The sequence below is a fragment of the Megalopta genalis genome, chromosome 6 (assembly GCF_051020955.1).
Source record: "Megalopta genalis isolate 19385.01 chromosome 6, iyMegGena1_principal, whole genome shotgun sequence".
In the NCBI taxonomy this organism is placed as follows: Eukaryota; Metazoa; Arthropoda; class Insecta; order Hymenoptera; family Halictidae; genus Megalopta; species Megalopta genalis.
The window spans coordinates 15,561,112-15,578,646 of NC_135018.1; the positions used below are offsets into that span (position 1 = coordinate 15,561,112).

At 38.9% G+C, this 17,535-nt stretch overlaps 1 long non-coding RNA gene across 1 annotated transcript in view; it reads left to right on the forward strand.

The window, feature by feature from the left end:
- Positions 1-16,514, forward strand: part of LOC117219282 (uncharacterized) — a 359,703-nt gene extending 343,189 nt beyond the window's left edge. Inside the window, exon 5 of the long non-coding RNA XR_004489983.2 lies at positions 16,323-16,514. This is a non-coding gene — a long non-coding RNA (uncharacterized LOC117219282). The remainder of the gene's footprint in view (positions 1-16,322) is intronic.
- The last annotated feature ends 1,021 nt before the right edge of the window (positions 16,515-17,535 follow it).

Consider the following 17,535-nt stretch of genomic DNA (forward strand, 5'->3'; position numbering starts at 1 on the left):
CGACTTTTATCTTCCCGGTACTGTTCCGCCGGCGGAGCGCGTTCATTTGAAAACTTTAAATCTAAATACATATCTCGAAAACAGCAGATTTTCGGGAAACATTTTATACAGAGAAGTTACTCGATTTCAAAGGGGAAATACAACTGTTCTATTTATCCATTTTTTGTTGTCGGCCGCATTAAACGTTATCCGCAGAGTGGCTTTGTTTTTTTTTAAACGAAAACCTATATTTTTTTATTTAAAGATTTTTTTATACCATGCGAAAAAAGAATAAACTTTTGTACGAAATATTTTTCAATCAAATTTCGTATCGTACCCGAGTATTTGGTAAAAATTGAATAATTCGTTCACTTATCGAACTTCTCTATTTTTTTTCTTTTTTTATGACCGATCGCAGTGTGCATAAAAAGAATTTAAATACGCAAGAATTCACTTGTAATGCGCACAGAATGCATTTCGATGCAACAAATTCCTGTGAAATTGTTGGATTAAATTTGTCTGAACTAATTTTAATTCAACGCCGATATTATTTATCCGAAAAAATAATATATATAAATAATATATATAATAAAAATAATAGTAAACAATAGTAAAAAATAATAGTAGATATCGTTAGCATTAACAAAAGGGTCTCATAAAATTTACCGATTTCGATGCAATTTTAAGCATCTTTGGAATTCTCGTTCCAGGTTCAAATCAAAATTTTAAAAAACGAAACTTCCAAATTTTTTATCATCACAAATAATAGTGAAATTTAAAAATGTATTTCAGTCGCTGTACAGTAAACTGGTCTCTCTAACGTTTAAAAAAAAATTCGATTCATTCCAATCCAGTTCGAGAAAATTTATTGCGTTTCGAATGGCGATCGTACAGTTTTCGCCGGGGATGCGGCAAGTCGTGTCTTATTGTTAGTCGAATCAGAGTCCACGAGCCACGATTCCAGTCGATTGGTATCGCGAAGCAGCGTCGGATCGGAAACAGAAAGCGTTTCGCGGCGCTCCCGCAAACAGAAGAGTGGGCAATGGGATCATTAGAAGATCGCCGAGTCTCGAAAATTGCGAATTCGAGCGCACATGCGCGTCACGCGATTGCAGTCGGCCCCCAGGAAGTGCGGCAGGATGCATGCACCGACGACCTTATTATCTTCTCCCTTCTACCCGCGCTTGGCCCCGGCCGAAGTGAAGTTAAACTTCGGTTGTTTGCGCTCTGGTTCGTAAAATTCGTACGATGGGGCGCATTACGACGTCCAACGGCTCGAGAAATTCTATGCACCGCGATGACTCGTAGATTTTCGGGAAGATGCTACCTCCTCGATCGCGATAATTACAGCGCCGACCTTATTGCGTCCTTCGAACTCACCCCTCCCCGCGCGGGATTCTTCGAACAGCCGACTCTGCGTCTTTGGAGCAGAGTTCGGCATTATTCGGATTGTTTCGAATTCGTATTTATATTGGATAATAATTCGAATGAATTCAGTTTAGCCGAACATTTTACTCGAATCATTAATCACCGTCAATTATTCTGTCCATGTATTCGAACAATCCTTTATTCGAATGATTCTTCATTTCAATAATTATTTATTTGATTAATTCTTTATTCGGTTAATTCTTTATTCGATTAATTCTTTTTTCGATTAATTCTTTATTAGAATAATTCGAAAAATTGTTTATTCGAGTGTGATTCTTCATTCAAATAATTCTTTATTCGAGAAATTCTTTATTCAAGTGATTCTTCATTCAAATAATTCTTTATTCGAATAACTTTTCATTCGAATAATTCGGATAATTTTTTCATCGAATAATCGAATAATTTTTTATTCGAATAATTCGAATAATGTTTCATACGTGTAATTCGAATAATTTTGTACTCGAATAATTCGAAAAATTGTTTGTACTTTATCGTAGATCCAACAAGACACTGAACAAAATACATACTTCGCTTAACCTTTTAGGTACGAGTGAATTCTGCGCGAGACTATTTCCCTGGGCGGCAGATTCTGATATGTACTATTCAGAGTCTGATACTGTATATTCCGTCTATACAGGGTGTCCCAAAAATGTCTCTCAATCCGGAAATGGCGGGTTCCTCGGATCATTTGAAGCAACTTCTTCCTTTACAACAATTTTCTCCGAGGCACCGTTAACGAGATATTAACGAAAAACAGTGACCAATGAGAGGCGAGCTCAGCTGGCGCTAGGCGGCCGAGCCAACAGCGCCAGCGGTCGAGCAGTCGAATCCCAGCTCAGCTGGCGCTAGGCGGCCGAGCCAACGGCGCCAACGGTCAAGCGGTCGAATCCCAGTTCCGCTGATTGGCTCGGTCGCCTCGCGCCAGCCGAGCTCACCTCTCATTAGTCATTGTTTTTCGCTAATAGCTCGTTAATGGTGCCTCGGAGAAAATTTTTGTAAAGGAAAAAGTTGCTTCAAATGACTCGAGGAACCCGCCACTTTCGGATTGCAAGACATTTTTGGGACACCCTATATATTTATTGACACTGTTGTAAATCGATGCGAAGACAAAAGAAATGTGAAACAATGCATAGGAAGATGATTATTTAATTCAAACGGATAGCTAGTGAGCTACTAGAGTGAGCCACTATAGTGGCGCGTCGTTCAGAGAGATGAGATCCGCGAAAGCGGTAGGTCGTGCCTAAGAGGTTAAATTGTTCACTAATTCTTCCATACGTATATTCAAACTTGACCGAAACATATTCTACAAATGTGACCTTCATTTTGATGATATGCATATTTACACACGAGACATTTGAATGCTCCGCAAGAAAGTTTGAACGCTGCCAGTAAATATAGCTGAGCTAATTAGAATTTCATGTCCGCTAAAATGACCGAAATGCCTAGCACAGAAGTTATATGCATTTCTGATTGGAACATTCGCGGCGAATATTTTATTACCGCGATCGTAGAACCAGCGCCGCGAAAGTATCGCAATCGAAAGGACACCGAAATAGTGCAACGAACACGCCTGTAGGATAAAAAAGAAGATAACGCAGCTGTCCGCTGTCGAACGAAACCGAAGCAACGAAAACGTAATTATTTACACTGCCGAGTAATTCCGACAAAGGAGTTAATTAACGAGTACAATTACCGCGTAATTTATTAACGATCAAATCAAATTACGCTGGCCCGCGATTACGCGTAATTGAAAACGCGAAGATCACCGGCAGACAATTCGAAATTATTATTATATACGTACACACAGGCGTCGCGCGGCGTGTCGCGCGCGGGGCATTTAATTTTTTGCCGCATCGAAAACGCGCCACACCGTTCTCGAACATGATCGAGTGTTATCAAACACACCGCACGTCGCGTCGGCCAATGTGATGGATATAAAAACAAATACTCCGTCTCGCGGCGACTGAAAGAGAAGATGAAAATGAAAAAAAAAAAAACGAAAATTAACGGCGTTTCCTCCATTTCCCCTTTCCCCGTTTATTAAGCTGAACAGCTTCGATGGCCGCTCTCTTCCGATACGTTGCAAATTGATTTGCAATCGGTTAACAAATCTCTCGATATATCGGTCGGCTTGTAACACTGAAACAAATTGAAAGCGATGCCTTTGATTCCGTGAGAGCTGTGCGTTACCTCTTTAAAGGAGAATCTTCCCGTCGTTTACAATTCAACGACGTCGAGGACTTTTTATTAAAACTGGAAATTTAATACAGCGTGAAAGCTGACGTACACACAGAAAATTGAACGCGTTCGAGGAATTTAGGGGAACTACGTTAAGTTATTTCCAACTTGTTTAACGCTTTCACGGTTGAAAAATTTCGTAGAACGAAAGTATTTTATTCGATTAAATTGAAATTGCACGGAGGAAAATCGTACGACACCAATTTATTTATTAAACATTCGATCCTCTTGCGAATCTTAATCAAATTAAGAGATTATAATGGATTGGTGTAACAATTAACTTTCAGAAGTTATATTTTCAATCGTTCCGTCGCCCGCGCATGGTTCAAGCGACAGTTCAAAATGTTAATACCAATTGAGCCGTTTATTTTGAAAGTGTCATAAGTCACTATGTTTTTAAGTCGATATATTTAAGGGTTCGCGTTTTAACACGTTTCAAAATATGGATGCTAACTTTCGAGAAGATTTACTTGTATTCGTTATCTCAGGATACTGATATTTTTCTCAGTATAAATAATTTCGTAAAAACGTTAAAAAGTCACCACTTTCCATTACGGTAAAGCGACTTATGCCACTTTCAAAATAAACGGCTCAATTATGATACACTTTTTTAATAGTGTAATTATGATACACACTTTTTTAATGGCGCAATTACGATACACTCTATTAATAATACAAGTACGGTACACTTTACTAATAATACAAATAGGATTTTTGTTAATAATATCACTATTTAGAAAATTTGCCCTTCCACTCTTACATTTCGACGATTATTACTTTGTCCGTTTTGTAACAATTTAGTAAGTGCTAGTTTAAAACGCTCCAACAATCGAGAACAAAATGTGCAATAAAAACGGACATTGCGGTAACTTTCTGTCGATTTGGACACGATTGTAAATATTGTTGTTCGACTTCGTGCACTCGTTGGCTGGGCCACCCCGAGCTGGCCTCCTATTGGTCAGTGTTCTTCGTTAATAACTCGCAAACAAAGCCGCAGATTGCATTTTCGTTAAGGAAAAAGTTACTTCGAATGACCTTAGCTACCCCTCATTTCCATATTGCGAGACATTTTGGGGACACCGTGTATAGGCGCGCGCTCTGAAAAGGAGGCGTCACAGCTAACTGATTAAATCGACCGGGACCGGCAACGCGATTACAGGGAATAAGGGACACGATTAAGAGATCGTTTCACTTGTTAGCCGCTCGCCGAGGGTTTTCCCTCTTCGCGTCTCCGGATGTTAGGGGCCAAAAACACGATCAGAGGCGTGACGAACCGTATAAATCGCACGGTCGCCTTTTAATCGGTTCAATTCGGTTAAGGTACGCGAAAGCTCGGCCAACTCCTCCGGCCGCGAGGAATTTCGCTGCCGGCGATTTTCTTCGCCGATATGGATTACCGAACAAACCATCCGGCGGGACCGCAGCCCGCAGGCGATGTTGAAAGTGTCCCTCGCCGGCTGAAAACGCAGTTTTACACTTGTCCGTTCCTTTTATGAGAATTCGGTGAAAGTTGGGCAAACGGCGAGACGACGCGACGCCCGGAAGAACGTCGATTGTCCTCGAATTGCCACGAAATTTTGGCCAGCGAGTGTTCATTTGTTACCCTCTGGCTATTTGCTGCGCGCGCACAATCAGTGTTCCATAGTTTTCATTATTAGCTCGAAACTTAATTCGGCCGATCTTCAACACGTTAACCTTTTAGGCACGACGCGCCACTATAGTGGCTTCCGCGGATGTCATCTCTCTGAACGACGCGCCACTATAGTGGCTTGCTCTAGTAGCTCACTCGCTCATCGTTTGAATCAAATAATCGTCTTCATATGCATTGTTTCACACTTCTTTTGTCTTCGCATCGATTTACAACAGTCTACAGGGTATTCCTCGGGTTCCTCGGATCATTTGAAGCAACTTCTTCCTTTACAAAAATTTTCTCCGAGGCACCGTTAACGAGTTATTAACGAAAAACAGTGACCAATGAAAGGCGAGCTCAGCTGGCGCTAGGCGGCCGGGCCAACAGCGCCAGCGGTCGAGCGGTCGAATCCCAGCGCAGCTGGCGCGAGGCGGCCGAGCCAACGGCGCCAGCGGTCGAGCGGTCGATCCCAGTTCCGCTGATTAGCTCGGTCGCCTCGCGCCAGCTGAGCTCGTCTCACATTGGTCACAGTTTTTCGTTAATAACTCGTTAACGGTGCCTCGGAGAAAATTTTTGTAAAGGAAAAAGTTGCTTCAAATGGCCTGAGGAACCCGCCACTTTCGGATTGCGAGACATTTTTGGGACACCCTGTATATACAGTACACAGACTCTGTACCGTACACATCAGACTCTGCCGTCCAGAGAAATAGTCTCGCGCAGAATTCAGCCGTACCTAAAAGGTTAAACGCCACGTCACCTGGGTGACGGCTATGTTTCCGCAGTCGTCGTCCAATTAAAACAGAATTTTTACGGTACTTTATAGTAATTTTATACACAACTACGACGAGTATAGACAACATAGGGTAACATATACTTATACGAATAATAAAATAAAATAGTAAAATATAAAATGTACTTATACCAACAAATTATACTTATATTTAAATTTGTTTTTAAAATATTATAACATTTTATTAGTTACGATGGGATTCGTTAAAACATTGTAAACATAATTGGGGTGACGCTGAACACTCAGGACACTCTTTTGCAAACTTTTTTTGCTTCGTAGCGCCGGGAGAAACTCTACCGATTCACGCTGGGCGTTCAACGTGTTAAAGTCGACTTTTAATCCTCGTGCTTGAAATCTTTGTTTAGCAGCTGGTAAACAACGATAATGTTCTATAAATTTTTCACTTATCTTTTCTACCAAGTTTCCTGATCTCGATTGCGTGTAACATTTCCGTCCTCTTGGCAACACTCAACGTTGCTTGAAACGAAGTTCAGCGACTGCGAACGAAGAATTCGTTACTGCATGTAAACCTCCGAAGAAAAATATAAATTTGTATGAGAATGTCTCCGAAAAAGTAGCTCGAAACCCGCGGAACCCATTAGCATCGAACGCGAAGAATTTATTACTGTAAGAGATCTTGAAAGGAAGATATTTTTTTCCACAATGAAAATAATGTTCTACAAAGGGATGTTTCCCCTCAAGGTTCTTTAGTACCAACTGGTGACTTCGTTACTGTATAAAACCATATCAAAGAATGGACGTTTTTCTACGAAGTATGTATACCGATGTTTTTTATCTCTTGTGTTAAGGTTATATATGGCATTTTTTTTTTTAAATATCTCAACTACTGCTGCTAACGTTTTTAAAATATTTAAACCACTACTGGCATGGTCTTAAAATACCTATTCGAACCACTGCTGACATAATCGTAAAATATTTCAGCTATCGCTGATACATTTTAAAAATATTTCTGCTACTCCTGCTGTATTTTTTAATTATTCCAATCACACGATGTATTTTTAAATATTTCAATTACTCCTGTGTGATATACAATTTTCAAAATATTTCAACATCTCCTAAGATATTTTTAAAATATCTCAACCACCTCTGTGATATGTTTTTTTTAATATTTCAACTACTCCTGATACATTTTTATATTCATTACATTATTCATTTACATTTACATTCCTGATACAACAATTAGACCGCGGATCTTTGCGCAAAATAAAAATATTCTGTATTCGCTGCAAACAGAAACTGAGGTCACTCGGAAACGTTTATCTTCCATTAACAACTTCGACAAGTTAAAAAATGCTGCATTGGAATCCTTCGATCACTTTAATTTGACTACTTTTTTTCAAATTGTTCTAACTCATTTTTGCCACAAATGCGTAAAATCCGCACTCTATTAACGAGATAACGATTTCATAAGTTGCGGGGCTTCTTTAATTCTATAATACGGTGTCCGACTGTTAATGAAAAATCTTCTAAATCGAATCAGAATCATTCTAATTCGCTTGCATGTTAACAACCCTGCATTTGCTAAATAAACGATCTCGTTTCAAGCATTAATAAATAAATAAATATGTAAACAAAATTCTCCTGTTCTATTATCAATATTCAAACATGCAAGTGAAGATTGGCATAATTTCCTTTTGTCGCGCACGAATTTATTAGACAGAAAGGGGCGCCAAATCGCCGCAGAGGAGTTAACAATTTCAAAGGCCCAGGAAAAATCGTGCGCACACGCGCGAAGGGGGCACGCGTCGAATCTCTCAACAGTGTTGAAGATGCGCGAACAGGTGTGCAGACACGGCGTTTCTGGAAATATGAAAAGCCAGCGCGATCGCGGCCCATCAGCGACAGCTTGTCTCGCACAAAGACACAAACCTGCGATTGAGGCCGGCAAAGGGACGCGCGTTCAGTGCGTGCACGCAGTCAATAACGACGCGGGAAAATGCGCAAGTACACACAGGGATGACGGTACGCCGCTGCACAAATCTGCACAGACAGCGTTCAGAATATACGCGGATTCGACCGGCCCCCGTGCCGGCGAATGCACGCGCCCGTACACGATTCGATGAATGCACCGTGCAGTTGCATGCACGCGGCAACGGTACGCGCTCGCATGTCCTGTGCACGGGACACGGGTATAGTTAATTTCATCCGTGAAACGGCCCCACCCGGCATTTCAAAAATGCATCGTGCCGAACGAGCGGTTCTAATCTCGTTCCTGGTCAAAAATCCCGCCACGATACTCGGCCAATTTTCGGCGAGTTGACGCAACCCCTGTCTACCGCCACCGACCATAGTCAATTGAACGATTTCACATCCTCGACTTTCATCCCCGATCCGTGCTGCGATTTTTGCGAAATGCAAGACATTCATTTTTAACGCTGGACCCACCTGAAGCTCCGAAAAACGATCAACATAAAATCGCCTCGTAAGAATGACGAATTATAAGGTTTTATTTACCATTTTTCGCAATTCTTATAATAGCGTGTGCCCGAATAAAGAGGCGTGTTCAACAACTTTTAACGGAAGCAGCTTTACGGCATCAACAATTATGAAGTAAGAAATGCGAAACTCCGTGAAACAAACCTCCTCTCGTCTTTCTTTTTTTCTTTTTCATTGCTTCTAAGTTATAATTAGACTGCGGACTTTTATGTAAAATAAACGTCTTCGGCGTTAATTGCGAGAAAGGGAAATTAAATACAAATTAATTTCGTGTTTTACAATTCGCTTGAATTCGCTTTACTCGTAAGCGCATAAGATCCGCAGTCTGGTTACAATAGGATAATGGATTTTTGCAGCGAATAGCGTACGAGACAGAAATTATTTAAAATTTGTTTTTCTATTAACAGTTTCGATAAATGGCAAACAATGCGACAACATCCTTCCATTCTTCCGATGCCTTCGCCGATCTGTATTTCGCTTATTCATTTCTGTGCCACAAATGCATAAAGTCGACAATCTAGTTATAATTTTAAGAAAACTGTCATTTATCCTTATTTAGAGAATAGTTTAAACGCGACAGCCGTTTGTTCTAGCGATGTCTACAAGTGAATTGTTACTGTATTTTATGTTCATTCACCGGATCGTGTTATTATTTTCATTCTTTATTTCACCGTTACGTCAATCTTAATTTATTACAATCGTTAACAAGTTTCTCGCTGAGCTATCGCGCGAAAAAAATCTGGAAAAACCAAGTTCGGTTCAGGAAATCAAAAATTACAAGTTACAATTTAACACGGTGTCGATGAAATTCTATGTGGGTACAAAAAATCTGTTATTACTAGACTACGGATCTCGCTGCAAGATAAAACGGTTGCGCATTCGTTGCGAGAAACAGGAGCTGCACAAACATTCATTACCGTTTCGAATAATTTTCACGATTTGAATTCTAATATCGAGGAACGTTGTATCTGCAATGAGTAATGTCGAGTCGAAAAGTGATTTGAACTGGTTAGCCATATCGATCCACCGTGGTGATACAGTCGCATTTTTATTTCGGGCATTTTTACCGGTGCTATAAACGCAGAAAGTCTGGAATCTCGGATTGCAACGGTGGCCGGGGTTCATCGAATTTTCTCCGGCGATGTTATCGAATTAATTCGGAAGCAATAATTGGGCCAAAAATGCGGGACAGTCTGTCGGGTCCCTGTTAAAAGTGGCAAAAAGTCGTTCGAAGAGCAACAGAGTGCCGGTGCATCACTGCAGTATCACATTATACACACGCGTTTGCTCCACGAAATCGCATGTACGTGGATCCGATTACGTAAATGTACGTATCTACGGGTATGTACTCGCCTATCAATCTACAGATGCGCATCTACGTGCACACGTCGCACCCTGAATCATGCGCGGGTACATGCACGCGACGTATACATGCATGTATCCGCGTACATATGTACGCGTATGTAGAGATTCTGGCAGCATAGCATGTAAATGCAATTACACTTGTGCCGCGCCGCTGTGCATGTACATTTACCATGCCGCTGTGTAGATATATTATGTGTCGTTACATGCGCCGCGTCGCAATAGCAACGATGATCGCTATAACGCGCGTTATGCATTATATAAGAAATAAATCGGCGCGCGTTCGCCGCGAGATAACTCATCGGATTGGCGCGTTTTTCCGCGTAGAATTCGACCGCGACGAGGAAAAAAAGGAGGACCGACGCTGCGTGGTCGCGTAGAGTGTTTAATTTACTGGGTTGGCAATTATGCAAACAAATCGGCAATTATTAAGTAATTGCCGATTTGTTCAGTGAAATAAAAAATTTTTTTTTACTTGGAACGAAGTTTAATCTGTAATGTATTTTCCATTTTGTTCGATGACCTTTTGCCATCTCTCTGACAACTTGAAAATTCCACGCTCGTAGAAAGTCTGATCCTTTTCGGCCAAAAACTGAGTTAAGTGAGATTTTACAGCGTCATCATCGTTAAAAGTTTTACCACTAAGGGAGTTGTCCAGGGATCGAAATAAGTGGTAATCCGATGGCGCGAGATCAGGGCTATATGGTGGGTGTAACATCAATTCCCAACCAATATCCATCAATTTTTGCCGAGTGGACAAAGACGTGTGCGGCCTAGCATTGTCCTGCTGGAAAATGTCACCTTTACGATCGACCAATTCTGGTCGCTTTTCCTTGACCGCTGCAATCAATTTGTCCAGTTGCTAACATTCACGGATAATAAAAAATAACATAATAATAATAATAATAATAATAATAATAATAATAATAATAATAATTTTATAATGTAACATTTACGGATATCATAAAAATGAGAGTGAGAGACATCTATAACTGAAATCGGCAATTACTTAGTTGCCAACCCAATAAATTGGAGCGAAATTTGATTCATCTGTTTTTACAAAGTTTAGGAATGACAGTAGATGAGAACAGAGAAGAAATTAGAACTGTCTCGTTCGATCGGAGAAATTATGAAGACGAAGGAAGTGCTGGTCGACGCGGTTGTGAAAGAAATCGTGGACCGCTGCATTCAATTTGTCAAGTTGCCAACATTCACGGATAATAAAATGTAACATAATAATAATAATAATAATAATAATAATAATAATAATAATAATAATTTTATAATGTAACATTTACGGATATCATAAAAATGGGAGTGAGAGACATCTATAACTGAAATCGGCAATTACTTAGTTGCCAACCCAATATATACAGCCGCGAACGAAACATTATGACCGAAAGAAATTGAGAGAAAGAAAGAAATTGGTAAATGCGCTACGGTGGCAAATCTTTTTCGCAGCACAATGGAACTTTGATTCGACCGAAAATAAAATCTTTCCGCCGATCTTGACCTGTACAATGTTTACGAGTTTTAGTAGATGCAAGTCTCGTTCCTCGAACTTTCGTACTCGACGTTGTCGCGTCGTCTTCGCGCTTTTTGACACTAGATTTACGGAACTCGTTAAAATGACTGTTCACTAATTTTTTAATTTACGATTGTTCATATCGTAAAGATACATTTACGAGTTATTTATTCAATCTACACGTTACTTGCGGCAAACGTTACAGTAACACTTGTTAAAAATCAGAATAAATGTCTTATTGTTGCTTTTATAAACTAATATAAAATAGCTGTTTTTTGTGCTCCGTTAATTGAAAATGTTGCAACGATGTTGCAGCATCGTATGTAACTGTTTAAATCGATTACAAATGAAATACAGTTGGGAGACCAGGAACATAAAAACGTATATGTTCTGCTTAAATATCGAGGTCTACGTTCGAGATTAAGAAAGTGAAACATCCACGGACTATTTGAAACTATTTGAAAAAGCATTGGTAATGAATAATGAAATACTCTTCTTGTTTGTATGAAATAATATTTCAACATTTGTTCGACGTGGTAGGGATAAATAAGTGTACGTATTGAATATAGTTATTTATCGTACGGTAAAAATAATTATTAATTGAAATAGTATTTTCTTAAGATGTGCTGGGGAAACGATTATTTGAAACAGTATTTCACGCGTCTAAATTTTAACCATCTATTTGAAATACTCTATTTCTTACGATTAATATTTACGAGAGAAAACAATGCTACAGAAAAAGTGCGTACACACATTGTTTTGAAACATAAGCATTTTATTATATTTACCTTAATCAGTAAATGTAATAGAGAACATTTCTTGCACAACAAAGAGAATTATTTATTTCAATTAAGCATTTCAGATTCATATCGTATAATATATATTTTAAACACTTATTTTATATTTATAAAATCAACGAAGTATTTCAACTGGTATTTCACATTGAATACAAGGAATTGCTGCAATAAATTCTCCCTAATCGATCCCTAGTTTGGAAACAAAAATGGAGAAATTGGGAAGAGGAGATGCGATTTATAGTCATCGATTGTCAACGACTATAAAAACGAGCAGCAAGGCTCGAATAATCGTACCACCTCTTCCCAAATTGTCCATTTTTGTTTCCAAGCTGAGGGTCAATTTCGGAAGAATTTACTATACCTCGAATGAAGCATACGTGTAACAAAGTTCAGAGGAGCAATATTTACAAATATTTGTGTTTCATAGTCGGAAACATTTTCACTCGGATCTGAACATGAATCTGTGGATTACAAAAAGAAAAAATGGAACAAACCGAATAAATAACAGTTGTAGAATACGCGGGGCGAAACGGAAATGGAAATTCATCGGCTTCAATTTACGATCGCTACCGTATTTGTAAATAGAGTTTGATTTGCATAAGCGATTCACAGTCGAAGAAGTCGAAAGCAAGGCTCTTGAGATAGCGGTGCAAATGACAAATTTTACGAACCCGTATACCGGCGCGTCGCCTGTTCGCAAATCCGTCGTTCCGTCGTTCATGCGAGCGCGAGATCAAACACGCTGCGATAACGTTTTGAAAATATGAAATTATGTCGTTAATTACCAGCCTCCCCCACTTTTCGCAGAAAATGTCGCGTTTCCCGTGTAAAAACGGGAATGTTAGCCGCTGTTGCTGCGAAAAACAACTTTCTAGTACAAATATTTCGAGAGTCGTTAATTATGGACGCGAGCGGTTTGCGTCCGAAAATAATGAATCGCCGGAGGGAAAAATCGTTGCTATACTTGACAAATATTTGCAGCTAGAATGCGGGTTTTCAAGCGATTATACAGAATCATCTGAGCCTGTTTGGTTACTTTATAGCCTAATGTTGACGTTTACTTCCAAAATATTGTGTTCGCAAATGTGAGTTTCCATGCCCGTAATAAATTTGCGACGGCTGACTTTAAACAAGTATATTTGTTCTTCATAAATAATAATCAGGCGGACGGTTAACTTCGTCCTCCCGTAACTTTCCTTTTCGCGCATTAATTAAACGTACGATGTTAATGTATCGTTAATTGAATCGACGCAATAATACAATATAATGCCGATTTAACATTAATTTCATATTTGCGCAACAATTCGCGACTTGGATGCTGAAATTTTCGCCGTGTTAAAAAGTAAAGCTCGATTACCACCGTAAGTATAATTAACTACAAATTAGCTGATTGATCAAATAACGCACAGTGGGGGTATTTGCCCGATTTCGTTGACCATAATTATTTTTCTCATTTAACGCGTGGAAAATGTATCCACTAACTTATTTATAATATTTTAACTTAAGAAAAGAATATATAATTACAGACAACAAGACATAAGCAAATGAAAATTGTCAATAAAATATTCAAAATACTATTTTTATTCTTGGATGAACTCAGAAATTGGCTATCCATTTATTTGTGCTATTTTAATATAGTGGGAATCATTTTAAACAGTAAAGAACAAATAATAATTTGCATTTTGTGAAGGTTGTATAATTATTAAAAAAAAAAAAACATGTAAGAGGAACTGAAAGGAATAGAAAAAGATTTGAAAATCGTGAAAAACCATGTGAAACTAATAGAAAGTACTGAAAACTATTACAAAATATTAAAAACCATTGAACACTGTTGCGAAGCATTAAAAATTACTGACAATAATTCGGAAATAAATCTAAGAAGTATACGTACAGAAAAAACCAGTCATTACTTTCAGTACAAAACTACGCTACACGAGTATGCAAATCGAAAATATAATACTGGTACATTGTTGTTCGTACAAACCAGTTAATCGGGCAAACAAAATTTGTCATCTTATGCAAAATTTGAAAAATCGTACTCCCAGTGCGCGACGTAATGGTTTCGATGAATTCGGCCGATGATTTCGACCAAACTGCATATCCTTTGCCAACGTACAAAAACCATTTCGAACAAAGGAAACAATGGACAGGTCAGTAGGAATAACCCTCATTGTTTTCAAATTCCAAATTCACCTCCAGAGAGGACTTCATCAATAAAAAAAAAGAAGGAAAAAAAAACCAAAAAGAAAGTAGAGTTTACGTGTCACAGCTCACACCATTCAACCGAATCGAACGCCTCGAAACACCGTGTACTACTACGAGCTAATCCACCCCCTTCGGCCACCCCGTGACCGTGGCCCGTCAACCGTATGCGTCGCACCATGAGAAAAAAATGCCGAAAAATATTCGACCAAGGTGAAACTCACGGCACAGAGATATCCGGCTGGATAAACGTGGAGTTGTTGTTTTTTCTTTTGTTTTCGTCTTTCATCCCTTTTTCCAGCACTCCGCTCGCGCGCACCCTTCCGATAGAAAAGTGTCAAAGCGGCGCGCGATTCGGAACTAAAAGATTTCTGGGAAGTGGCAAACAATCAGGGCGACCGATTTTTCCGGATCAACGTCGCCGCCGGTCGCTATTATCGAAGTGCCGGACACGTCGGGGCAGTCTATTTTTATAAATCAACCCCAGAGTGCTTCGAAACAACGGACGAACGCAAGGGGTTGGCGCGTCATCTTCGCTTTTAAAAATGTTTCAAATGTCGCGGACATTGTTTTGCCAAGGTTTTGTCAATTCCAACCCCTGTCCCCCGTTGAATGTTCTTTTTTCATTTTGCACCCTCTGTTAACGAACTATGTCGTTCATAAAAACGCGAGTTACAAGCATGTTTTTAGTTACAACTCTCTCGGCAAGGTTTTTCTACTCAGCTCCCTTATTTTGATGGAGTAAACTATGTCATTTGTAAGAACATAGTTTAGGAATTCATTTTGTTCATAAAGATTTGTATTAGTACGTCTAATTTTGAAACATTCGATTAGAGATTAAGACAGTACAAAATCAACCCTGGACAACATTCCATTTTGTACGTTCTTTCTAAAACTTAAAAGAAATAGTTGTACCTGATTATTTAATTATTAGAATTTTCAATTAACGATAAGAACAATTGACTAACTGAGAACTGAATTTTAACATCGACGTGGCAATATATTCGTACATATGTAATATAGATTTGTATACTATAATATATAATATATAATATTGTGTATAACATATAATATAATAATGTAAATTCTAACATATGACATGGCAATACCTACTCGTACAAAAATAAATGTTTTATTATATCGTACTATTAATAGTTCTCCGAACGATATTACAAATGTGACTGTTAACGAGTAGCTGAAATATAAAATTGAGATTTTATATAAAAGGAATTTAATCATATACGCTATTTTCCACTACGCTATTTTACGCTATTTTCCACTTACGCTATTTTCGCCATTTTCCACTTATTAAAATTATTAAAAGAAGCAATTTATTTTTATTTAATTTCTGTTTCCTACAATCGTTGTGAAAATTTGTATTTTGCATAATAATCGGCGATCTACTCGTTATTTATCGAGATATTTTACATTATCTTCGCATTATATTCATTTGTGAAAAATAGAAATTTTCGAAAACGATATGAAATGATATGAAAATAAATTTTCTAGTTTCTATTAATAATTCTGATAAGCTGAAAATAGCGTCTTCGCAATTTTACAGTTTTCATTCTCTCATCTTCGTCATAAATGCATAAAATTCGCGGTCTACATTATACATTATAATACATTATACATTTCACGTTATCTTCCACTTATTACAATCATTGAACAAATCAATTTATTTTTATTTAATTTCTGTTTCTTACAATCGTTGTGAACATTTTTTTATTTTTCGCTAAGATCCTCGATCTAGTCGTATCTAGAATGAATATGTTCATTTTCCCGATTTCATTTTCGTCCGTTCATCTTCGGCTGTTATATGATCCAAAGTCACTTCTGCCTCGACTGTGTCCACCGTGCCTCGTATTTACTTCTCGTTTTAATTTCCACATGTTTCTATTTTTTTCTTTCCAGGGGTCCGGGGGACCGAGGGGAGGAACGTGGACAGCAGAACAGGACAACGGGCGGTCTATTTCAGTGGCAGCGTCGCTTTGTAGGACGCGAAAGTTGAAACGGAGGAAGCTGTGCGCGACGCGTCTGGTATTAATCGAACGAATATTTTTTAGCACAATCAAATAAATGAGATGAGCATAATGGGCGAACGGATTCAGAGTACACATTGATGAAAGTTTGAACGGAGCGCGACGCGTTTGGTTTCCGTTTGTGCGCGAAGTTGGGCGATTTTACGACCGTGTACGTACACGTGTTTCCAGATCCTCGTGGTTGAACGTACGCGGGCAATGTTAATAATGAAATTAATATGGTAATTAGCCGAAGCGTCGATGAGAAGTCCGACGTGGACGCGACGCTAAAAATGATTCTATTCTTGTCGGAACTGTCGCGGCCTAATTGGATTCTGGAAATAGATCTGGAAATTATTGGCGAAGGAAACGTTTGAAAATAACTAAATAAATACAGTGAACACGAGAGATGACGGTCGCGTTGATCGAGGCTATTGATGATTCGAATGAAACGCGGCGCGAGGATTGATTCGTTTGTACGCTGGAAATTGAGAGCTTGTACGACACCGAAATTCTTCCCTCGCATAATCAATTAAATTCGATGAACGTTAATAATACCGATAAGCGAAAATGTTGCCGGGAATTCGATTGTTTGCACGAGCGCAAACGGGCTCTTTTTCGTGCGGGAGCGAACGGTGAATTTTCACCGTTCCGGAGCGCGTAAACAAAAGCAAAAATTAATTCCTGCGGACGGATAAAAGTGAAAATAAATGTACGGTCGGCGATATTAAGAAGAATAAAAAAAAAAAGCGTCGAGAGGGAAAGTAATTCGTTATTTGGTATTTAGCGGAGGGAAAAAAAAATAACCCGAATGGAAATATGAAATTGGTACACGGATAACGGGAAATCCTTTTAAATTGGAGCACCTCGAAATAATTTCTGTCAACAGCGCCGGAACTTTTTACCGCACCCGCAAGAATTCGTTTATACATATTTTTTAATGATCTCCGCACACACAAGCGGCGAAACGTTTTACCCCGCGAATCGTTCGAGTTAAAAATATTTTTCCGATTCCGAGCATATTTTTTTTTTTATTCAAATGTTGTTCATTGATTTTACCGGGTACGGTGTACGGCCGGTGCGCGATTTTACTTAACTATCGCCGG